Source organism: Barbus barbus, assembly GCF_936440315.1.
Source record: "Barbus barbus genome assembly, chromosome: 12".
NCBI lineage: Eukaryota > Metazoa > Chordata > Actinopteri > Cypriniformes > Cyprinidae > Barbus > Barbus barbus.
Genome location: NC_136740.1, coordinates 10,202,255 through 10,219,518, shown reverse-complemented (window position 1 = coordinate 10,219,518; position 17,264 = coordinate 10,202,255). Strand labels below are relative to the sequence as shown.

The window sequence follows — 17,264 nt, the reverse complement described above, 5'->3', positions numbered from 1 at the left end:
CGACCTTTGCACCTCTCTTTGGAGATTATTCTCAACTGTTCAATCACTGTGTGTGTATGAATATGTACATAATGAATCAATATGCATGCCAACTCTCTCTTTGGACCATCAAACACAAGCTGTGGTGGAAATGTAACACCTCCGATGAAGATTGCTCTGGGATTTGTCCATAGATGTTAAATCTCTGACAGGAAAATATATTAAATGCACAAGTTTCCACAAAGGCTGTTTCTGAAAGAATCACACTAGTAGTCACGACACCTGTCCACAAACTGCACAAAATATATGTATAAACGTGTGTAGTTGAACAAGCCCCCACCCTTCTAAATCAACATGTTTTTATTCATAAATGTGTTGGTTTTGTTTTTGTTTTGCCCAGTCATGACGTCAAATTTGAAGGTCCAGAACATTAATTTGCCATGGGCTTCAAGGAATTTATTGTTAAGTAATAGATTTGTATCTGCAAATAATATGCACACATTCACTCTAAATCTAATATGTTAGGCGTACCTCACATGATCATGGAAAGTCACATTATTACATCATATTCAATAATGAATTACATGAATAACTTGATTGCAACATTTCACACAAGAGTCTAGTAGTTCATAGCCTACTACTGTCCTAAAATAGTTTCAAATATTTGGCTACATGTTTAACATAGAGCAGTATAGCCTAAATATGATATGATGTGACATTTTGCATGAGCACAGTCACTGTAATAATAATAATAATAATAAACAAATCTTATGGAAATTCCTGTGGAATAAAAAAAATTTTTTTCACCTTGGTTAACACATTTATACATCTTACTCTATAAATTACATACAGTAAACAGTTATTGTTTTAAACCGCCCTGTGTTTTTATAACGCACATTATAAACTATTTGCTTCATATAAATTGCAACGGTTCGTGAAACCTCTGTTGTTGTGAAAGGTGGCTCGCGTTGAATACTAAACGTGTTCTGTCTGAATGTACCAGAGCACTTGCCGTAGCCACATAAGCGCCCAATGGTTTCAAGGTATGTACAGTGTACTTTCAATTGTGAAACTTGCCGGTAAATTATTTATACATTTGAATACACTTAAATTATGCATTTAAGTATTTTAATATATTTTCTCAAAAAACAAAAACAAGAATAAGTCGTTATGTGGTCTAATTTCTTGTGCAAAATAGCAAACAGTTTGTTGCATTTTTAGATTTCGTAAAACCAGCTGTCCTTGAATTTACTGTATTACTGTATAAATACAGTATATGCCAACATGAGCAAGTGATCGAATAAGTGGCAGTAGCTTAAATGTTTGAAAACATTTAAAATTGAAAACAGTTCCAGGAAATAATTTATGACTGCATTACTGCCATAACAGAAATGTATTAGATATATATAAATTATTTTAAGTAATATTTAACTCATTTAATTATACTGTATTAATAAATGCCAAATATAAATTTTTCTTTTTTCCCTGTCATGTGCTTTTCAGATGACGGGCAATAAAAGCAGGTGTCTAAATTCCATTAGTCAGGTGCTGCTGACTCTTCTTATACTTTGCCGTCTACAGTGTCACTCCAGGCCTCACAGTTATGACAGTAAACCACTTTCCGAAACATCCAAAGAGGTTTTTAAGTACTCTGACATCGCTCAGCAAATCATAAACCCAGCAGTATATGGAAAGGCTCAGAACCGTTCCTATGAAAGGCCGGCTGAGTTCACTGACACTATAGGAAACAGAGTCAGTGGCTCTAAGAACCTAGACCTGGCCATTAAGTACATGTACAATGCCCTGACACGGGACGGACTGGAGAATGTGCATCTAGAGAAAGTGAAGATCCCTCACTGGGTGCGAGGGGAGGAGAGCGCGGTGATGCTTCTACCGAGAAACCACACTTTAGCCATACTTGGGCTTGGTAGTAGTGTTGGAACTCCTCCAGGAGGTTAGTAGTCACTGTTCATCTTTTTAAATACCTGCACCTGCAAATATCTAACCAACGTATATTCTTCTGGCAGGCATAGAGGCAGAGGTAATGGTGGTGGAGTCTTTCGAAGACTTGAAAAAGAGAGCGAGTGAGGCTAAAGGCAAAATCGTTGTGTATAACCAGCCGTTTGAAAGCTATGGGGAGACCGTAGCCTATCGGGCTTCAGGGGCCTCAGTGGCTGCTAAAGTTGGAGCTGTGGCTTCACTAATCCGTTCAGTAACTCCATTCTCCATCAACAGGTCAGAACCATCACACTGTTGATTTAAAAAGACTGCTATTGTAAACTAAACTAAAATGGCTATTACTAACAGAAAATTGAATATGTGTCAACAAAAGAGGGGACACAACAAAAAATTAAGAGTAGTCTTTAATGATGACACTCCAGAGATATTTTTTTTTCTTTTGAGAAACAAATTAAGTAAAAATAAAGAAACAAACACAATTAACACAAAAATAAATAAATATATTAATAATAAAAAACACTACCAGTTAAGAGTTTGGGATAATTATTATTTTTTTTAAACCAACTAAATACAATATTGTATAAATATTATATAAAAAAAAAAAAAAACACATTGATAAACAAAAATACAGTAAAACAATATTGTGAAATAAAGTTAAAATAAAATAGTTTAAAATACGGTTTCTATTTTAATGGATTTTCAAATTTAAGTTATTCCTATGATGGCAAAGCTGAATGTTCAGCAGCCATTAATTCCAATCATCAGATCCTTCAGAAATCATATTTTTTTATTATTATCAATGTTGAAACCAGTTGTGCTGTTGCTATTTTGTGGAAAACGTGATACACTATCATTGAAAAATAAGATTTAAGCATAACGTGTATAAGAATTATATATTGTACATTATAAGAAAATGTTGTTATATGCATGTGTCAATTTTATTTAATTTCTTTATTTTCTTAAATATGTGGGTAGATAGTATTTATAGAGTTGTAACTTTTTAGTTTTAGTTACTTTTTCTTATTTGTAAGTCGCTTTGGACAAAAGCGTCTGCTAAATGACAAAAGTAAAAAAGTAAGTAAGTAAGAATTAATTCATACTTTTATCTAGTAGGATGCATTAAATTGATCCCAAGTGACAGTTGTCACACTTTACCAGGGAGCAAGGAACGAGGAGTATACTTCAAAACAGTCTTTAATAATCCAGACATTCAAGAGACACAGGAACACATGGAACAGACGTTCAGAACCGACAAACACTCACAGAAGGACTGGGGCTTTTAAACATAGGATAATTGGGGAAGACGACGAGGCACACCTGGAATCAAATAAACACAATCAACATGAGGAAGAAACTGGGTCACAGGGAACACATGGGGAGCAAAACACACAAAACAGTCCACAATCCTGACAACAGTAAAGAAATTTATGATTTTACAAATAAATTAAAAACATTTATATTTAAAATAAATGCTTTTTCTATTTATCAAATAATTCTGAAAAGAAATATAACATGATTTCCACTAAAATATTAAACAGCAAAAACTGTTTTCAACATTGATAATAAGAATCATTATTAAAAATTTAGCACCATTAGAAATGTATGATACTTCAAAATTCAGCTTTGCTATCAAAGGTCTAAATAACATTAAAAAAAACAACAACTTAAGTATTCTAAACTTTTGACCAGAAATGTATATTGTAACAATATGTATTATATAAAAAGCATATCTCTGTGTTCTTAACCCACTCATGGTGTTGTTTTCAGCCCCCACACTGGCTGGCAGTGGTACCAGCCTGGAGTGCCTCAGATCCCAACTGCCTGCATCACTGTTGAGGATGCCCAGATGATGACCAGGATGGCCCGCAGAGGCCAGAGGATTGTGTTGCGTCTGACTATGGGGGCCCAAACGCTGCCAGATGTTAACTGTAGCTGAAATCACAGACAGCAAGCATCCTGAACAGGTAGGTGATTTTAAATATGCTATGTTGTACTGATCTCACAAAAGACTCCTTATGATAATACCCTTGCTAGTATTACAAAGATTTTACAACTGGCTGTTGACTCTTGTAAATACAGTACAGCTTGTTTTCCTTCAAGACTAATTGTCACCGAAAGTCAACATGAAATCACATTTTAAACCCATTTTACTCCCATAATAAGATGCAATTCAGTGTGAAATGTGATATTCAGTGAGGAAAAAATGTAGGACTCGAATTTATCCATTGGGAAATTATTGGCTTCACACCAGTTTACCCATTGGGAAATTACTGGCTTCACGCCATGCTTTTAAAGACCTTTAATGATAATACCCTTACAGTTATTACTAACGCCTTACAACTGGCTGTTGACTTATGCACACTCGTAAGCCTGTACAGCTTGTTTTCCTTCAAGACTGATTTTCAGCCCATTTTACTTTTACATAATAAAGTGCATTTCAGGGTAAAATGTGATATTCACTGAGAAAAAAAAAATTTAGGAATTGAATTCATCCACTGGAAAATTATTGGCTTATTCCAAGCCAGTTTTGAAAACAGTGCCTAAAAAGCTGTTTGGTTAACATTAGCCAATTGCCTGCATGGCCTAGATGATGTCAGCCAAAAACGAAAGTTGGTTTACAAGTTGCAAGTTATGGAGCATGTTTTTTTTTTTAGAAAGATAATGAAGATAATGAATTTTTTTATTTATTTATTCATTTGTTTATTTATTTTTTAATAACGTGCACTAGTGAATAACATGCAGTAAGACCAGGATATATTTAGAAAGTAAATAGGCTTCTTCTTGATCTGATTCATTTTGCATTCAGAAAAAGTGAAATTGTTTACAAGGTACACATTGGGTCAGTTATTGCAAACCAATGACCTTGGTGTTGTTAACTTTGTGGTGGAAAACACTGTGTCTCATCAAGTAATAATTGCGAGAATTATTTGTATTTATATGCAAGTGAAATTCTCGCAAAAATGTTGGCTATTTCACTACACGTACACGTGTGAATTTGTTCTTAACTTAGTCCTAGAGTAATGAATATGAGGTTTTTAAATGAGTGACCTTGAGTTAGTAATCTGCATAAAACACGGCCAAACCGTATGTACATTTGTGGGATTTTTCACACAGTGTTTCCTTTCGTTACTCTCAGCAAACACTTTCAGCTCTCACCTGAGATCACACACAGCAAGATCCTCAAGCAATGCCATGTGTGCCATTCTAAAAAAAACCCCCCAAAAAACTAGACCCAATAAACACCTTTGATACTGATCTCCCATTAGCCAGTATCTGCATAGGAACCTCACACGTTTTCACACATTATATAAAATCCAACCTGAACATGTTTAAAAGGCCACCCAAAATATAGAATTTTTGTGCTACGTTCAGTTGCTTCTAGATTTCTAGACGCACAGGACCCATTTCACCTAGGGATTTTGGTGAAAGGTTGCCTTTTATCAAAAAACTGTATTAGTATGTTTTCAGAAAGTATTCTAAGGGGCCATTCACACACATCACATTGAAAATTCAAGATGTTAGAAGTTTTTACATGCTGTGTCATGTGCAAGACTCTGCAAAAGACAAGCAACACATCAGTCAAAAATGTTCATATAGTGCATGCTTACATAGGAAATAACTAAAAAGTAGTTGAATGCAAAATTGCATTCTGTGCAAACTACCCCTAAGAATTCTTCAGTACTTATGTTGTAAGGTTGATCATACAGGGTCAGACTGAGATGAATGTGATTGTCTCAATTCTCCATTTGCTACCTCATGTATTACAGCTGCCCTCCTGACATAAAGGCCATTCCAAAAATAGCAATCATAATTATGCTGGCCAAATTCTATCTTAACACCAAGTCATCCAAGATGGTGGTCAAGGTGAGAGAAATCCCAATTATAGATGTATTTCTTTCAATACTAAAAATTATCGGTAAAAATAGTTCATGGAGCTGCTGCTTAATCAGTCAGTTGGGAGGTTCCACCTCGTTTAGGATGCTGTCTAGGTAGACAGTAGACCATGAATCAGCTCTCTAGGTTTTGGAAGAGAACCGTAATCTGTGCGCCAGTGTGCGGTGTCCTCTGCCGATTCCCAACAGCTATGACGAACCATACACAGTGGTCATTCTGACATTTGTTCGCTTTGCTACTCTGCAGGACATCAGGGAACCAATTACAGAGATCTGCTTCTTCTTAATGCTTGTATTTATGCAAAGGAATCTGTTAGTCAGGAGTCAGAAGAATAAGGTATCTACAGCCTTAGCCCCAATTATAGACAGTATAGAGGATTTCTCAGCTGCCCAAATAACACTGTAGCCCCTTTGACTGATCATCATGCATCTGTCCAGCATCCACTGCCAGCTTATATCTAATTAGAGACTTGTTAGGGAAAGTTTTCTACTCCTATTAGTGTGATGCCCTCTCTGTCAGTTCCACAGCCATGCGTTATATTTTCAGCACTCTTCCCTGTTAATGTCTTCTGTGGGAGGTGGTGAAAGATTCAGTGTGAAGGGAAAAAGAACCATTCTGCAGTCTTAAATTTTAATAGAAGCGTTCAGCTCGAGTGGTCTGTTATCCCTCACACTCGGATGCATGACCACAGCCACGTAAGAGAGAGAGAGAGAAATAATGCAATTTGAGGAACTGAAGCCTCAGACAGAAACTGATGTTAAATTGTTGAATCTCCCAAAGCTGGTCAAAAACATGTCTGGGTTGTATTTCACCATGAAATCTAATCTGAAAAAAGAAACGATAAATGTTATTATATACTGTTTTATTTATATTCATATGGTCACCAAGTCTGCATTTATTTCAAATCAAAGACATTCAAAAAAGAGAGATGCTGTGAAACATTAATTGTTCCGCTTGACAAAGCTCCAGGCTTCAGTGTTACATGATCTATAAGAAATAATTCTAATATGCTGATTTGATGCTCAAGATCCCTTTCTTATTATTATCACAGTTGAAAATGGTTTGAGCTGCTTAATGTAGTGTGGAAAGTGTGATAAAATATGCCTTTTGAACAATTCTTTTATGAACAGAAACAGAAAAAACTGCATTTATTTGAAGTAGATATAATTTTAATGTCTTTCGTGTCATTTTTGATCAATTTAATGCATTTGTGCTGAATAAAAGCATCAATTTATCATTGTGATCCAAGCTTTGTATTGAATGGTAGTGTATTTATACATTTGCAAAACAGTAACAGTAATGATCATTTAATGAGAATCACCAATGAGGAGTGAAATGTGACTTTTCTGTGAGATTCATTCAAAGAAATGACAACGAGATGTGCTATACTTTCCATTCACATACACAACTCCTCAGAAAGCTGGATTTGTTCCTCTTTCGTCCTCTGAACTCCTCCATGATCTCAGCAGGACGGAATGCTGAAGGATTGCTGACTAAACCTTATTTGAGTGCCTTATTTGGTTTTCAATTAAGTAATAACCAAATATGAGGAAACAGGTCAGTGGTGAAGTGGATCTTGTAAGCTTCCTCACTTGGCCAAATTTAGTGATTACGTATAAAAGAAGATGAAGTTAGGAAGCAGATTAAGTTGCACTTCCTATTGAGCAAGTCCTTCATTTCTCGTTTCCTTGTAGGAGTCATCGTTTTCTCCCTAGTGTTGCCATAGTTGCTTGAGGTTACTTTGGGTGAAATGGTCAATGTCGGTGATTGTTTTCAACTCATAATTGTTCATAATTGGCATTGGATTTGCATTGGCGTTCAAATAATCTGTCATTAGCGATAATGGTGTTGGTACTGAGAGTTGTATTCTTGTCTATCAGCTCATGAGAGTGAATGGCAAGAATGACATGATGTCTTTTGACAAGCATACATCTCAAGCGCAATCGCTATTCATCATATAACCTTTCAGTTGGCCTTTTACTTAAGAATTTCCTCCTTTTGTTAAAACCAGAAGCAGCATAAAGTCAGTTCATTTATGCAGAATTGACATATAATGGCAGGAAATTCAGTGTAAGCACACTGCTGGTCATAAATTTGCTGTCAGTAGTGATTTTCTGTTAAACTGTTTATTCAGGAGAATGATGTTATGACTTCACGATAGACAGTCAATGTACAAGTATATATTTTTTTTACAAAAATAAAAGTATAAAAAATGTCTAAATGTGCAATCTATATTTAAACTCTACATACGTGAATACTGTTTGTGTGACCACAACAAAAATGCCTTTAAAAAAACATTAGTTCACTGTCTACACTACTGTTCAAAAGTTTGGGCTTAGTAAGACTTTTTTTCGGAGAATGTTTTGATCAATAGAAAGATCAAAAGAACAGCATTTATCTGAATCTGGTTTAAGGTTATAATGTCACTTCTGATAAATTTAATGCATCCTTAATGAATAGTAGTATTGTTATTATTATTATTATTGAAATCTTAAGGGTGTAGGTGATTTACATAGAAGTCAATATGAAATACTATTTATTTTCATAATGTAAATTTTTTTTAGGTAAAGTGGGATATTTAATGAGAAAAACATGTTAACCGGGGCTGGGTTTAATCCAAAGGGCATTACTTGGAATGTGAAAAATGGGCATTGCATACCAAAAGAGGGTGAAAAGTCCAAAAAAAACAGTTACAAAAACATTTTTTTGTTTTAGAATGTCATGCATCAGTGAATCGTTCACAATAAGACCGGGCATGTGTACCGTGCAAGTAAATAGGGTCAATTTTCATTTCATGTTGACTTCAATTTATTTGCCCTTGAAGCACAATGCCAAAAAAGGCTTAAGCCGTATGTCTTTCTGATATCAAGTAATGTATTTCTCACATTTTTATTGCATTTTTACATCTTAATGAGAGCAAAACAGAGCTTATTGTGTTTGGGCCTTCAGGTGCTTCAGTCAGCTCTAATTGTGACTTAGGAGATTTGGTCTTCTACGTTAAACCTTCTGTGAAAAACTTGGGAGTTATTTTCGATTCTGCACTCAAATTTGATAAACAGATAAATGCTAGTCAAATTCAGTTGTTGTTGTTTTTTTTCAATTAAGATTGCTATTTGCTATTTGCTATTTTTTTTTTTTTTACATTTTGCAGAGTTTGAGAGAGTGATACTTATATTGGTATAAGTGATACTTATATCAATTGTCTTTATATTGGAACAAGTCAATCTAATATCAGTTGTCTTCAAATGGCTCAAAATGCTGCAAGACTTCTGACTGGCACATGGAAATTTGATCATATCTCCCCTATATGGGCCTAATTGATAGAGAGATAGACTTGTAACCCGAAGGTCGTGGGTTCGAGTCTCAGGTCCGGCAGGGATTGTAGGTCGGGGGAGTGAATAACCAACACTCTCTACACCCTCAATACCTCGACTGAGGTGGGACCCTTGAGCAAGGCACCGAACCCCCAACTGCTCCCCGGGCGACGCAGCATAAATGGCTGCCCACTGCTCCGGGTGTATGTTCACTACTGTGTGTGCACTTGGATGGGTTAAATGCAGAGCACAAATTCTGAGTATGGGTCACCATACTTGGCCACACACCACTTCCCTTTCCCTATATGATATCCTTTGCACTGGCTGCCGGTCCGATGCTAAATTGATTTTATAATTTTACTTTTTAAAAAAATCTCTCTGACCTTTTGAATCCATATACATCTGTTAGATTTCTGAAGTCATCTGAGCAAAGATTGTTGATGGTCCCAAGATCCAGACTAAAGTTGAGGGATGACTGTACTTTTTCCATTGTTGGGCCCAAACTGTGGAATAGTCCTGGTTTTCCTCATATTATTTCAATCTGAATCTGAATTTAAATATTAAGTCCTTTTATCTTATGAGGCTGAATAATTTTTCATGACTATTTTAGTATGGTGTGTACAGCACTGTTGTTTTTATTGTGCTTTATAAATACAATTTAATTTGATTTAATCTAATTACACATTGTGTCTTTTAAATAAGTCAGTTCTAGGTTTCCTCCAACCTATTTATAGCCATATACTCTGTTTATGGTTAATGTTAGTTTGTGTAGGTGGTTTTAGCTTCCTGTCTGTCACAGACCTGGTGTGTTTCTGCTCAGCCTGTTGAGTTTTGATTTCTACCATCTGCAGAAACTGAGACCTCTGATGACGTTGATTAGGGCCCCTGAGTGTGTGTGTGTATGTGTGTGTTTGACAGTGAGAGAGGGCTAAGAGCTACAAGTGATGGTTTTTGTGTGCGTGTGTGGGTCGCTGTGATTGAAGGCAGCCATAACAATAGCGTGACAGGTTGTGTGTCCACATGTCTGTCTAATGCCTGACTGCAGGGGAAACATTTTTACTTGGTATTAAAATAAAAATCTCTCCCACACGCATTGTGTTGCTGCCCACACTATGAGCAGCTTATACTCACTGATTTCTCATTAAAAAAATTAATTGATAAAAGAGAAACATCTGACATTATACACAAATCATATTGTGCCCTTTAACAAGACACTTAGGGGATAAGTGTGTTGTAAGTCATATTGGACAAGGCATAATTGACAGCTAACCAAGAATGAATGAGTTCCCCACTAAAGAGCTTCCCTAGTTATAGGTTAACAGCATTTGGGACTCATGGAAGGCATGTATACTTAGTGTTCATTTAAATGAAGAAAAACTCCTAGGTGTTCTGGCCTGTATAAAATATCACTGTTCAAATCAATAAACAAACCGTTAACTCTAGACATCACATTTTGGCCCATGAGTCAAATTTTTATTTTTTTTGTTCTGATCTATTAATTTTATGAATGATTAAATTAATTAAATTATATTAAATTTAGGATTCTGAAATTTTTGTTTCATTCATGTACTTTATTTTTATATTATTAAAAACAAATTATTATTTGTTTTGATTTTTTTCCCCTTTTTTTGGGTAAAGTCAAAATTGTCAGGATTTACAACTGTATGTCAAAATGTGCATATGTACCTGTAATGCTGAAAAAAATAAAAATAAATGAATAAAAAACTCCGAACAGGAAATTATATCATAGACCCCTGCAGATTCTCAGGACTTTGTGTAAAGGTCAGCAAGTCTTTTAATGTGAGATAATTTGATTTTTTTATGACAAGACAAGGTTAATTCAGGTTGTAAAATGTCATGTAGCGCAATGTATTATTAATATAGGTGTTAGTAAAAAATATTTAATAACTTTTTGAAAATAATGATTAACGTGTAGACTCACTTGCTTTTATATTTTAAGAAAAATATATATTTAACTTTTTCTTAATAGTTACACCACATGACACTGACCTACATAAATACCTGCAAAGTTTGAAGAATTATACCTGCAATTTTGTAGCTATACTGGTACTGGTATTTATACACTATGGGGAAATTATGTCCCCACAAGGATAGTAATACTAGTAAATGTTGAACTTGTGGGGACATTTCTTGGTCCCCATGGGGAAACAACTTATAAATCATACAGAATAAAGTATTTTGAAAATGTAAATATGTAGAAAGTTGTCGGCGGCAATAGCCTTGTGGGCAGCGTGTCGACATGCAGCGCCGTCGCGCTTCGGGCGTCCCGTGCTCGAATCCCAGGTTGCGGACCTTTCCCGGTCCCGTCCGCCCTCTCTCTCTCCAACTTCATTTCCTGTCTATCTACTGTCCTATCAAATAAAAGGCAAAGAAAAAAACCCCATCAAAATGAACAGAAAATTTTATGTGAGGAGTAGGATTAGGGGAAGGTGGTTAGAAAATACCGTTTGTGCAGTATAAAAACCATTACACCTATGGAATGTCCCCAGTTTGTGTGTGTGTGTGTGTGCGCGCACAAGCAATTAGACTTTTCACCTGCCAATAAAACATCCTGTTGACTTTGACATTAAAGAAGACATCTGTGTGGACTAAGCGACTTGCTTGGGTCAGTAAGCAACACCCTAACAAATACTACCACCCACAACTCTCCAGCAAGTTTTACATGGAAAAGCACTGCTCAGTTTTTTTCAAAGTCAACTTCAACATACAGTACAGCACTTTTACGAAACAAATGTCTTTTGCTTTTTGTGTAAATTGTGGTAAATGGAATATTGGTGATTCTGTTAACCTGTCTCTAAGCCACCATTGCTGTCACAGAATTGTACATTCTAAATGACACACTTGCAATGTCTTTCCAAAAACTGACAGTCACATAGTTATGAATCACTGTGCCTGTACCACTATAGTTAGGCAGTCAATCCTGCAACCGTGTTGTTGTGTGGGATGTTTCCTGGGGTTACGAGGTGTCACGGCCCATTCTGTTTTAATTAGCGTTGATGCATTACACAGCATTCCTTTGTGCTGTATTGCACTGCACTGTGTCATAATCACAATGTTGTCCTCTGCCGTGTTGTGCTGGACTGGGTGTAGCTGGTCCTGTCTGCAGTAATTGCACATCCAGTGTCATCCTCCCCCACAGTGGCAGAGTTGGAACAGGCCTGAGAAAAGAGCTAGTTCATTAAATGTGTCCATGGCTTGGCTGCCTGAAGCAGGAGAACATATACAAGAGTGGGGGGCTATGGTAAAATGAGACTTGAGTAATACTTTAGTTATAATTTCTGCAGTTTATTATTTAAAAAAATATATATATTACAATTTTGAAATAAAACTCATACATTAATAGTTAAAATCAGTAATAAACAGTACAAGTGAATTCTCTGTCATTATTGTTGTAGTTATGGTGTGTATTTGGAATTATTAAAACTTTATTATCATTATAGTTATCATCATTGTTGTGAAACGTTTTTAGGGTTTATAATGTACACTATGAAAAATGGATATTCATTTTAAGGTTACATTTAACCCTCTGGTGCTGCTCACATGATGGTCAAAAATCTCAGAGATTGTATGGTACAAAATTATATTTATGGAATAGTTGTGATCTGTTTATTACATGTTAACCACTTTTTGAGCATAGACTTGAAATTGACATTTTCCAATTGACATTTCAGAAATCTTTAATGCTTTGGACCACAGACTTTGGACATTTGGAATTTGAAAATTTTGACTCTTTTTAAAAAAAATGTATACACTTGACAGATTATTGTGGAGGTGAAAAAATTATTGATATACAGAGTTCTGGCATGAAACTAAGTTGGCGCAGTCCGATAGGTCCAACTCAATCTGACCTAATGACATCATTATCATATGGCTCAGCTGATTGTTTTTTTCCTGTATCAGTAGCCAATGAGCTCACTGCTCAATATTCAAATACCTGGCTTTCATTTGCTGTAGCAGTTTGCCAGCGCACTTCAGAAACCCTCCACCTTCCCCAGCTCCACCTGTATAGATCTGCTACGAGGTGATTCATGTATGCTATATGGGGTTATTCATATGTATTATATGTGCAGCAGCAGTATTTCCTACAAGCTCACAGCAGCATGTTGTGGATGTATTGGCAGTAGCAAGTCTCGGTACTTACTCTGCCACAGCAGCAGCAGCAGCGTAGCAGATCTATTCCGCCAATACCAAATACATTAACATTGTCATGTACATTACCATGCCAATCCCTCTGAAAGTTTTTTTTTAATTTTTTAAATTTCATATGAAATATATATTTTCCAAAACATGTTTTACTCTAAAACTGTAAGAAAATCAAACAAGTTGTGTTCCAAATTTGAAGTTGATATCTCAAAAAATGAGCTTTCAGTAAGATTTTGTTGTTAAAGGGGTCATATAATACCCACTTTCCACAAGTTGATATTATTCTTTAGGGTCTTAATGAAAAGTCTGCAACATAGTTTGGTTAAAATTTTTCATTGGTAGTGTAAAAAACACCTTTTTATCCTGTCAAAAACAGCTCTTGTCAGAGCAAGCGGTATTGAGTCATTCTTCTTTAAATGTTAATGAGCTCTGCTGACTCCGCCCCTCTCTTCCGAGCCGCCCTCTGAGGGATTGTTTACTTTAGCCCCTTTCATCGTGAAACTTGCTAATTAGCACATTATTAGGAAAGGCCATTTGCAAAGATTCATTTAAAAAAAAAAACTTGTACTCACTTCTTCTGTAGGTGAAGCTGGATCACGAATGATTCGCGCGAACATAGATGCATTTAGGTAGATTGAGGGCACATTCCCTTCAGAACCAAACGTAATCCTCTTCAGCCGCTCAGATGACAGGAATAAATGACGACTGCTATGTCCATTATTACATCCAACAACAAAACACCTCAATCGCTTAGTTGTCATTCTTGTTTACATCTGCTCCGGTGACAGCTCACTCAGGGCGGGTCTGAGATAAGACACCAGTGCAGTCTGTGCTGAAATGCTACTGTCAATCAAACTATCATGGGAGGGGCGTCACACGCTCGATTTGAGAAAGGGGTAAAGATTTTAGTTGATAAAAAAAAAAAAAACACTGGGTGAATTTTGATCATTATGGGGTGGTTGTGTACACACGGCCAACACACATTTCAGTTCAAACAACTTGTAAAAGTGCATGTAGCATTATATGACGTTAAAAAAGTAAAAAAAAAAAATGATTTGGCAAGAAGAAATTCCTTTCCAAAGCGGGTAAATTTTTAAATGCGAACAGTACAAGTGTCACTGTTTATTATATTTGTTTTCACGACTTGAACTGCAAATCACTTTCGAATATGACAAGTTCAAATCTGATTGGCTGACTTAACACAACTTCCAAAGACAATTAAATAATCAGTAATGATTAGGCTGATATTCTCTATTTTTTTTCTGGCATTTTCTGCACAACCACTGATACAGATTAGACTGTTGCACAATTATATATTAAAATGAATTCTTTCCACTGATCTTTTATATTACTATCAATTTCAAATACACATAGCCTTAAACACCACATAAAAACAAAACAAACTTTGATTTGGTTGTTTTACATGTTTGTGAATCTCTCTCTTCCTGTCTAAGTGGGTGGAGCTTGCACACTAAATAAGATGCAATGTGGACTGACCTTATGCCACTAGCCAAAGGGTCTCTTTTCTCACATTACTACCTCATGTGAGACTTTCTACCTTATATAACTGCTGTCACCAAACTAAAAAACACACAGTAGGGCAGAAGATATGAATTGTGATGTCAAAAAGCCTAATTGAATTCCCCACTTTGTGAATGTCAGTAGCATTCAGTCGCATTCAGAATTAGAACGTATTCAACCCCACCAGAGCGAAGGAAACGAGATCACCAGCGAAGACATCATAACACAGACTGTGTTTGTTCTACTTTCAGTCTCCTCTTAATCCCAGCAATGCCCATATGAGTCTCTCTTCTCTGTTTTGATTTTTTTCTTTCTTTTGATTCCTTCCTCCCACTGCTTTTGATCTCTTTGTAATACAACAGATGTTGTCTGTGGTTATGGCTTTTATATTTCCCCAGAAATAACCTTGGAAAGTATCCTCATCATCCTCATCATCATCAGCCTCAGCATCATCTGTAGTCTGAAAAGAAAAACACAGTTGTCTGAATAAACGTCTGAGCTCTGCTTTTAAAAGCAGGCCTAGTTTCATAAAGAGCTTTGAAAATGCAACTTTAAATGCGATTCTTTTAAAGCGAGGGCAAGGTTCATTATGAAACATGAAATCTATTACTTAAATCAATCCAATTAATTCCATTCTTAGTTTTAAAAAAGGACTAGAGTTGCATTTCAAACCACTTCCATTGGCATGGAGATTAGATGTGGTTAAAAGAATAAAAGTCAATGCTTAAAGAACCTTTTTTAAACTATGAATCAGATTTATTATCTCCAATGAATGTTTAGCATCTGTTCATTATACCCATCGTCAGCTTTTTTATGGAGATTAATTGTATATTAAAAGATAAATTACACCATGACTTGTACATGTGGTTTAGGATGCCGTTAAAGCTGCTCGAGAAAAATTAACTGCCAAATAAATATAAATATGGAAGCAATGAGGGATATAATTGCGTGTTGGAAGAATGTAAATTAGGAATTGAAAGTTTATATATAGGCTATTTATAAGAGTCTGCTGTTGGCCAGATTGTCACTGTGTTGAAATGTTGTCTTGTTAACATTTTTTAACAGAACTAGTTTTTTTTCAAAATATCTTCCACAGAAAAATGTAAATTATGCAGTTTTGGAATGACATAACAGAATTTTCATTTCTCTTTAATTGTAAATGAACCTCCTGCTCTGCAGAATCCTTGGATTGCTTCTGCGATATACACTGACGCTCAAAAGTTTGGAATCAGTAAGATTTTTAATGTTTTTTAAGGGAGTCGCTTCTGCTCATCAAGGCTTTATTTATTAGATCAAAAATACATAAAAACAATAATATTGTGAAATCTTATTGCAATTTCTAATAGTGGTTTCCTATTTTAATATACTGTATGACTGTGACGCAGCACTGAATTTTCAGTATCATTACTGCAGTCTTCAGTGTCACATGATCCTTCAGAAATCATTCTAATATGCTGATTTATTATGAGCGTTGAAACTGTTGTTCATATTGTTTTTTGGAACGTGATACTTTTTTTCTTTGATGCTTTGATGAATACAAAGTTAAAAACAGCAGCATTTGTTCAAAATAGAAATCTTTTCTAACAAAATAAATTATATTTTAAAGTATATTAACATAGAAAACTGTTGTTTTAAATTGCAAAAATATTTCACAAAATAACATTTTTGTTCTGTATTTTTGATCAAATAGATACAGCCTTGATGAGCAGAAGAAACTTCTTTAAAAAACATAAAAAATCAGACTGATCCCAAACCTTTGAGCATCAGTGTAGATATTCCATCAGAAAGGCAATTGTTGTGTATTTTAACATCCATTATTGACAAATAAATTATGCATTGTCATAAAAATGTCCTAGATACGGTATCATATTGTTTCCCAGAAACAGCAGAGAGTCGGCCATCAGCAACTTTGAAAAGCTGGCCTCAACTAATGCCTGCAATACACAGTGGCTGGCATCTTGTGGGGTTTACCCTGTCATAACCATTCATTTCTCCTGCTCCAGGGGCCAGGCTTCTGCCTTATAAATAATTCATTGAGCTGTGATAAAACCTTGTGGCACCCAGAATAGCTGCTTCATACCAGCAAGCAAAGGACGGGGAACTAGAATAACACACCACATCTACTGTACACTGTGTTCATGGGCATCTTAACCTTGATTGTTTCCTGTTATTTAACAGCATGAGATCATAAATGCAATTGTGGATACATAGCTCTCTAATGAATGATAGGACGTTTTGAGGCTGTGTTCAGATTATCGTAATAAATCACCAAAAAGTTTAGGTGATATCCAGGTCATAATAATCAGGATGACAGTTTCGGGCCAGTTGATGGAACTTGCACATGTTGTGTTGTCACTAAATCTTAAGTTATTTGATAGCGTACACAGTAATATCGTGAAATATTAGGATAAAAAAAATATATATTTTATAAGT

At 35.5% G+C, this 17,264-nt stretch overlaps 1 pseudogene across 1 annotated transcript in view; it reads left to right on the top strand.

The window, feature by feature from the left end:
• The first annotated feature begins 1,482 nt into the window (after positions 1-1,482).
• The window catches only part of LOC306877618 (carboxypeptidase Q-like), a 43,591-nt pseudogene continuing 27,809 nt past the window's right edge, over positions 1,483-17,264 (top strand). The window contains exons 1-3 of the transcript XR_013785859.1: positions 1,483-1,933; positions 2,007-2,214; positions 3,706-3,902. The product of XR_013785859.1 is annotated as a carboxypeptidase Q-like (transcript). The remainder of the gene's footprint in view (positions 1,934-2,006; positions 2,215-3,705; positions 3,903-17,264) is intronic.